Source organism: Pimephales promelas, chromosome 18 (assembly GCF_988280905.1).
Source record: "Pimephales promelas chromosome 18, fPimPro1.hap1.1, whole genome shotgun sequence".
NCBI classification, from domain to species: domain Eukaryota; kingdom Metazoa; phylum Chordata; class Actinopteri; order Cypriniformes; family Leuciscidae; genus Pimephales; species Pimephales promelas.
In genome coordinates, this window is record NC_142786.1 from 16,902,374 (window position 1) to 16,911,312 (window position 8,939).

The following is an 8,939-nucleotide window of genomic DNA, read 5'->3' on the forward strand; positions in this document are numbered from 1 at the left end:
ATCATGATAATCAGATTTCAATAAGTGAAGAAGAAAATAGGTCATGATTCAGTGCATGAATCAGAATGGAGCGAGAGAGTGTGTGAGAAACAGGAGTGGCTGTTCAGCTCAGCTCTCACTCACACACACCTGTGAACATGACATCATCACCATCACCATCCTCACCAGTGCAGTCTATATAAGAGCAGAGGAGGCTCACACACACACACACACACACACACACACGGACTCAGGGATCATCATGAAGGGTTTGATCACAGGCTTCTGTGCGCTTCTGCTGCTGTCCTCTTCTTCTCTGGCGCAGGTACACACACACACACACACACACACACACACGCACAGTGTAGTTATTGTTATGACAGTTAGTTGAGTTCCACAAACTGATTGAAAAACTGATTTTGATTTTTACAAACACGAAACTCTACATCTATTTATAATAATTAATATAATGTAATCAAATGCAATGTAATGTAATTTAATGTCATACAGTTTTTTTCGATTGCTGAACGGCAGTGAGCACAACTGGAGCTACATGTGCAAAACTCTAACTACAGTCTGCACAGCAGCAGTTCATGTGGACCAAACTCTAGTTCGTTCTTCATTGCTTGAACACAGTTTTCAAAACTCTACGCACTTATCCCATGACTTTACTGTATCCACAACCTGCACAACACTGTGGATTTACAGCACTTTGTTCAAATGCTAACAAACTGCTGTCAAAACTGTGAACCGCACATTCTAAACAGAATAAATTTCAGCCTTGTGCCTTTCACACACTGCTGATTTTCAAACAATTTCAGCTGAAAGGCTAAAAACTTGTGGCCTAATGCTTGAGAGAGGCAGGGTTACAGTATTACAGTATGTACTTTTAGTTTCTACCTTTTTTTCTCATTACTATAATTCTGTAAATACTCCACACTACAGTATTGAAGCAAACTGCAAATTTTCATTTACCTTAAAGAATTGTAATGTTCTAGAAATGTAAATACATCATGTGAAAGAATGTCACTCTTTTCTTTGAAGAAAAAAATACTGAAGTCACCGAAATTGTTGAAACTGTAAAGATGAAAAGTTTGTATTTTCTGTATTGGTGTTTGATGCTAGTGTTTTTCCTCTCAGTGTGTTCTGAGTGACAGTGTGTTATCTCAGTGAGGGTTGTGCATAGTGTTGTGCACACTGAGCCTGTTTTGAGCCATGTGTTAAGAGTTGTGCTCAGGTGACTGTTGGTAATGCAGACTGTAGTTACAAGTTAGTTAAAAGTTTTGCACATTTAGCTTCAGTTGTGCTCACTGGCGTTTAGCAATCGAAAAAACAAAAAAAACAAAAAAACAAACAAACTGTAATATACAGAAAACAACTGTATTTTTGTGGTTTTCCAGTAGAGATGTCCAAACATCTTTCATCTAACATTTAATTATTTGACAAGAAAAATGAGGCTCGTTATAATGTCTTGAATTATTTTCTGTTTTTGTTTTATGCATAACTCTAACAAAACATGAGATTTATGCTTCCAACAAGGAAGGAAATGGCAGCACTTAATGTTAGTTATTTAAAACATAAATAAAATGGCAACTCAATTAAACAATGTTAACAGGTAGCTATTAAGTTGATTTCATTAATGTATTGGAAAATGATTCAATTAATAGTTTAAAGGTATTTAAGAAAAGGAATCCGTATCATAAAGTGTGTTACCAAGAAAAAAAAAACAAAGAAAAAAAAACATACCAATAAAGTAAGAATGATATCGATCAAGTACTCAGATATTTTTAATACGTGACAAGACAGTTAATGATTGTTAATGATTGAGGAAATGATTTTACACCTATTACAGAATATTAGGGAAGAGGAAGTTTCACACCAATAAAATCTGAGGAACAACTAGCCTATGTATTGTGTATTAGTTTTAACATAAATATTTGGATTGCTTAATGATTGTTTAAATTGTTCCCTAAAAGGCAACTGCGACAACAATCATCCCAACAACTGATGCTTCAGTGAGTCAAAATACTACAACTCCGAACGCTAATTCAACAACTAATGCTTCTGCAACTACAGTTATAATTGATGAAACTATAACAACTTCATCTTCATCTTCATCTTCATCTTCACCGACACCTGAACTGAGCAACATGACCACACTGATGACTGGCACTATCACCACAGAACAGACCTCGACTCAGAATCAAACGACTCAGAATCAAACAACTCACTGGACTCAGAATGAAACAACTCACTTGACTCAGAATCAAACGACTCAGTTCACTCAGAATCCAACGACTCAGAAGATCCAAACGACTCAAACAACTCCTTCATCCAGCGAGTCTCTGAGAGTGTCGTTCATCATCTGTTCTCTGGCGTTCCTGCTGTTCACGCTAGTGATTTGAACTCTTCTGAAAATAACTCTATTGTATAACTAGACCGATACATGTAATACAATTGGCTTGACTGTGACGGAAAGCTTCTGCCGAATGCATACTGTACATGTAAGTGATGGAGGAGTCACAGTTGGCCATATGACTAGCATACTGAATAACAGATTTTTGTCTGATTTTTGATTGTCTTGATTTTTGTGACTGTATGACTTGAAATTAGAAATGAGCTTGACAATTTAAATTAGGTTTTCATAAAGAATGAAGCAGATATAGCCTACAGAACCTTCATTAAAAAGGGCTCGACGGATTTACGAGGTGAATCATTAATACAGTAATTATTGCATTAATCTGCGTATCGCTGATGTCACTGCTGTTCTTTGTACATGTTTTACTGTTTGACACTCTTCTGGATTAAAATAGTTGGGTCATTCCTGGTATGCGGTGACTTTTCCTGTCCCAATGATTTATATACTCATATTTTCTCTAAAATGAGTCACATATTTATAATAAATGGCTTAAATTGTAGATTTAAGTATTCTTTACAATTTAAACAGAGATACTAGACATTAAAAATACTATTTTGTATTTTACACCATTTTTATTGATGTATGCATTCAATTATTTCATGTCCTCAACTTCTTCAAAAAATATAAACCAAGAAATGACAAAAACTTCAAAATATTTTTTAATTATGTTATATAATAGGCTAAATTGCATCTAATCATACATATAAATCATGTGAAAATATAGTTCTTTTTCTTAAAATTTTCTTAAATTACTGCGTCCCTGAAGTCATCTTCCACCCTGTTAGTATGTACTTTTTTGCCTTCCAAATCCGATTGCAATTTCATTGAGTCCATTTTCAAGAAGTGATTTAATTTTTTTTACTTGCTGGAATTCAACTGTACAAACTGAGGTAAGCTTTAACTCTCACTCCTATTTTTTTTTTTTTTTTTTAGTTTTTGAGATGTTATCCTGCTTGTCACACCCTTAAAGTTCCACCCTGTTCGGCTTTGTTATGAAGAATGTTTGTCCTATCAAAAAAATTTTAAAAACAAATCTGACATAGTTATAAAAGTTCTGTTAATTTGTAGAAGTTTAGCTAGCTAAATGTTGATCACTAAAAGAGCTATGGCTAACTTTGCTCAGAATTTTCCACCCTGTTAGGTTCCACCCTGTTAGGTCTATAAACCTAACAGGGTGGAAATTCTAATAGAATAATTAGTATTTAATGCATATAGCAAGTTCTATGTATGTATATATATACATATCTATATCTCTATATATCTATATCTATATCCTAATATCTATATCTATATCCTAATATATATATATATATATATATATATATATATATATATATCAAAGATTGTTATATAAAGGTTATTTATATAGTATACCATCCTATGATGAGATGGTTCTTTCCATTAGAGTTTAAAGTTCTTTTCCCCTGCCATTTTGCTTTTCTTTTTATTTTGTTTGTTAATCTAGCGATGTAGCCAAAACACCACAAAGGGCATCACTGTCCATTACTGTTCCTTCTTGTGATGAATTTTGTATTTGTTTGTTAATCTAGTTAATTCAAATGAATTATATCATCTATATTTTTAATCAAATATAAATACATAAAAATGTAATTTATTATGTCTGTCTTCTCTAATTTGTAAATATTTCTCTAGCCATCTGAAGAGAGAATTGTTTTGTTTTGCCCCCATGATTGATTATGATGAGGAACCACAGATATTTTTTTGTGTCCCTCCCCCAAAGAAAATTTGGAGTTTTTATATTGTTTTGAAACAATATGTTATAGGTGCAGTTCTACACATTATCAATGGTAAACCATGCAGGACAATGAGAAAAGACTCATCCACTGAACACTGGTGTTCCACCCTGTTATACTCCGTTCCACCCTGTTATGCTCCTTTCCACCCTGTTAGACAAGTCATTTTAAATAATAATTTGACAGCAACATTAAATGTTTGGCATACTTTTGTCTTATTTTGTGAGGTAAGGAGCACTAACAGCATATATATATATGTTTTTGAGCCATTTTTTATTGTTATTTACCATCCTATTTGCAAAGATGGGCACAAAAAGTACCAGTTTTTAATAATCAAGACATATTCTCTTCATCAAAAATTGTTTTGCTTGTTTCAAGAAGAAAAAAAAATCTAAGATGGCATAAGGGACATATACTATCCAAGAAAAGCTCATTGTTGTTTAACATTTACATCATTAACATGTTGTGATTACTATGTCCCTAACAGGGTGGAATATTTTCATGGGCATGTCTGAACAATCTACCCATAATTATTATTTTCAGAGTCCCTGAGCTTGACCAATATGTATACCTTATAGTTAAACATGTCAATATTTTGGTAGAATGTTAAAAACATGAAAATCGTGTCCTTTTTTTTCCAACACTTATGAAGCCAAAATGTCACCGCATACCAGGAATGACCTAGTTGTCATTTATTTCCTTTTACTGGGTTTATGATTTAATGACATCCTAAACATGATTGAAGCCTTTAACAAAACTGTAAAGGCCAAACGAGTAGTTAAGCACTATTTTATAGCTGTAAGGTTTTATTATTACGGTGTCGGAATTTTATTTTGATAACCAAAGAAACCGGAAGTAAAGTGACGTAAATGAACCGTGCAAACGGCAGAAAGGACGAAAGGAAAGTCTGCCGTTTCTCAATACCAAGTACGCAGACTTCGGACTTGCGTCCTTGGTAGTTCAGACTTGCCAAGTTCGACTCAGGAGAACGAACTCCCGAGGACGAGAGGACGCAAGTCCGGTTCTTCTGCAAATGGAACAGAGCGTACTTGATCGCCTCACTCAGCAGCACGCTACTCCGGTTATCTCTTTATTTAGCCTATATTTTAGGCAACCATAAAAAAATTTGCTACAACTCTGCATCTTTTCGTCAACAATAAAACGAAATATGTTATTATAAAAAACACCACTCTGCCTCTTTTCATTAACAAAAAAAAAAACAACTAAATATTAGCCTAATGGCCATGTGGTTCAGGCAACGCGATTCTTTTAATTTTAAAAATATGAAACATTGATTTTTATTGACATTTATCAAACAGAGGGGTTATGTCATTTTATTTTATTGCTCATAGTGAAGATGATATAAAAAAAATGTTGTTAAAGTTAAATGGACAAAGTTATGAAACCTCAAAAAACTTTTTTTTTTTTTTTTGCCATGGAACAAAATATAGTTCAATAAGACCAAAGATAGACTTATACACAAGACGAATTATTATACGTCAAGGTTTATCCACTAGACTAGAGAGATCAGAGCCGAAACGTCAGAAGCACTAGCCGAGGATAAGCTGTTCCAGTCGGGGTTGATCTCGCTGAGTGTCCGCTGAGGCTTGGATGTTAGAACTCCGAAAACGTCAGATGTATTTTTCAGATAGGCGCTATAAACTACAGATTTGAGATTTTAAACAACCACATTCTCGCCTGAAACACTCTTAAAATTACATTTCATGACTCGATAACAGTAGTATTTTGATATTTCGCGGATTTTCTCCTCTCCCATTGACGCTTGCTGGTTGGTGCGAGGTGCATTCTGGGTTACCTGGCTATCTCAAGTCCACACAAGTCACCTCTCAATGCATCCTCGGTAAACGGGGCGGATCAAGAACACATCCGGGGATTTGAAGTGGACTTGGCTAGATGTGAACTTTGAATTGGAACAGTACTTGGGTAGCGACTGATGACGTTTCACAAGTCCACAAGAACACAAGTACAGACAAGTACGCATATTGAGAAAGGTTCACGGAAAAACAGTTTAAACTACAAGGTTTAGCTTCGGTCAATGGGCTCCGCACGGCGGTATTTCCGGTGAAGAATTAAAGATGCTCGATAACTTCCGCCGATCGTAGAGTCCAATGCAATACCGAGAATTTATATTGAATTTTATACTCCATGGTTATAATAAAGAAACGTTAGTCACAAAAACAGATAAAACAGACACCCCTCGTTGTGTTTATGCTTCTTTTTAAAATTATATTAAATAAACATAACTATATATAAAATTACATCTAAACGTATGTACGTTGCGTTTCAAAGACGGGAGGACTGTAAATTTTGAAGACTCTGCCATAATCCCGTTTTCCTCGGTTCTCCTCCACTTAAATCTCCACAACCGGAAATGGATGAGCATCCTTGCGTCAAATGCGGAACTTATGCGTGCATATAGCACATTGGGGAACAAGGTTTGTAGAGTTTACGAGAAATATATTTGAGCTAGTCTACTGGAAATGTTTTTTGTATAATGTATAATTTGGTAATGCTATCGTATTGAAACTAATGTAATGAGCTGTGTAATGTTCGAAATGTGATGGTAATGCATGGTTTATTTGTTTTTACTCAGCTCTTGGTTCATGACATTGGTTCATGACAAGGAAAGCAATAAAAGTCGTTTAACCATCAGTTCTGGCCTTCTCAATATTGACTGGATGCTACAAAAACATCAAACAAACGAGTCACGCTACAGTTCACATGATAAGAAAGTCAAATAAAACTTTGTTTCTGGATTAAAAGGTTCACTTTCCGCTGGTCATAAAACTCACTAACGCATCAGAGACTCGCAATAAAGTTCTCAGATGGAAATAACCCTGGATAAACTTCACTGTACAAATGAATCCTTATTAAAGTTACGAAACTGAAGTTCTCCAGTTATGTTCACTTTAGTTAGTCTGATCAAGAGTGATTCACTCTTCACACACTCTTTACTGCACTGCACAGTTCATAAACATGTTGCAACTAAACACACTTATGACTTAGTAAGTCATAATTTTCACTTTTTGTCAATGTTGACTTTTTGTCATAATCTTTTTTTTACAGTTTTTTTTTTCTCGATTGCTAAACGACAGTGAGCACAACTGGAGCTAAATGTACAAAACTCAGGGCTGGACTGGGAGAAAAAATTGGCCTTTTGACAAGGTAACTACAAGCGTTACCTTGTCATCCCGCAATGTTTACACAAGGTAGGCCTAACGCTTGTAGTTATTAAGGCGTTAACATGTTTTTCACTTTCTAATCCAAGCGTTACCTTGTCATCCCGCAATGTTTACACAAGGTAACGCTTGTAGTTAGTTAGGAGTTAACATGTTTTTCACTTTAAAATAATGGGCCACATCACTAGTAGTTCCTGCGGGATGACAAGGTAACGCTTAAATAGTTATTGAGGAGTTAACATGTTTTTCACAAATGATACAAGTAATTTAATTTTATATTTGACACATACTGTACAGGTTCTGTGAGGCACTAATATTCTAACAAACACTGTAATCTGGTAGATGTGGTTTTGCGCTTATCGTAACATAAATGCAGCCAATTTCTTCATTAAAGATACAAATTGTTTTTGACAAGTGAACATCAATGTTTATATTCATGTGCTAAAGAGAAGTCCTCCTCAGGCAGCTACTGTAACATAAAGTTATAGAGCTCATAATAGTGAACTAATCCAATCATGAGAGTGTCAGCATAACTTCCTAATTATTTAAGATTTATTGTTAAAAACTGTCTTTATTAGGATTATTTTATGTTTAAGTTTTAAATAAACAGAGAACATGCGTCCATCCTGGCAAGAGTAGTGGTCACAATCTCAACCTAGCTAATGTATTTGGGGGGATGTATAAACTTCATAAACTGGTTTCCACAAAGAACCCATTTGAGGCACATGCTTCTGAAATGTTATGACCATGTTAAGAGTATAAAACCCCCACAATTGTTCACTTTTTAGACATGTTACTTTTGTGATTAGTAATTAATTGGTTATTATTTCTTAGTTCACAAGTAGTTCTCAATGAGGATATATTTCTTTAGTAACAATCAAATACCTACCAAGGAACTACCTTTGTACTAAATTACCTATTACTTAATGATTAGTTAATATTGCTTCCATATTAGTTAATAGTATTAACTTCGGTGTTAATGCAGTACTACCTATTACTTCCTGCATAGCTACTTGTTAACTACTGACCATTATTTTAAAGTGTTACCGAAATAACTACTAAGTTTAAAATACAATTCTCCAATTGCATTCTCTCTGTCCCTCTAGGGGGGTTCGGGGGCATGCTCCCCTGTAAGAAAATTTTGTGATTTTTAATGTTAAATTCATCAATCTGGTGCACTTTGAGAGTTCAAAATTAAGAGCTCCAACCCATATTCAGTGTGCAAATTGAACAAAGAAAAACTCAAAACTCTTTTAGTTGGGATATAGTGTCTGTCTACATTACATACTACATAATTAATCATAGTTATAACATTAATCACATGACAGTTATAGCCATATATTGTAAAACACATGCACTGAAAAATAAAAGCAACTTTCATAATTAGCTTAGAATAGGGTGACCAACTGTCCTGTTTTCCCAGGACATGTCCTGTTTTCAAATAACAATATAACAATTTTCTATCCATAAAGAGGAGGCATAAAATACTTTAAATGTATTGAAATTAATAAGGTATCTTTGAGTAAACTTTGAGTATCATTGAGTAGGCCCATCTGTTTGCCGGGCCGAGTGTCCTGGTTTTTGGTA

The 8,939-nt window shown here is 34.6% G+C and overlaps 1 non-coding gene across 1 annotated transcript; it reads left to right on the forward strand.

Annotated features, from left to right (window-relative positions):
• The first annotated feature begins 205 nt into the window (after positions 1–205).
• Positions 206–2,809, forward strand: LOC120464755 (uncharacterized). Its single transcript, XR_016147369.1, has 2 exons — positions 206–304; positions 1,956–2,809. It is a non-coding gene; the product is annotated as an uncharacterized LOC120464755 (transcript).
• The last annotated feature ends 6,130 nt before the right edge of the window (positions 2,810–8,939 follow it).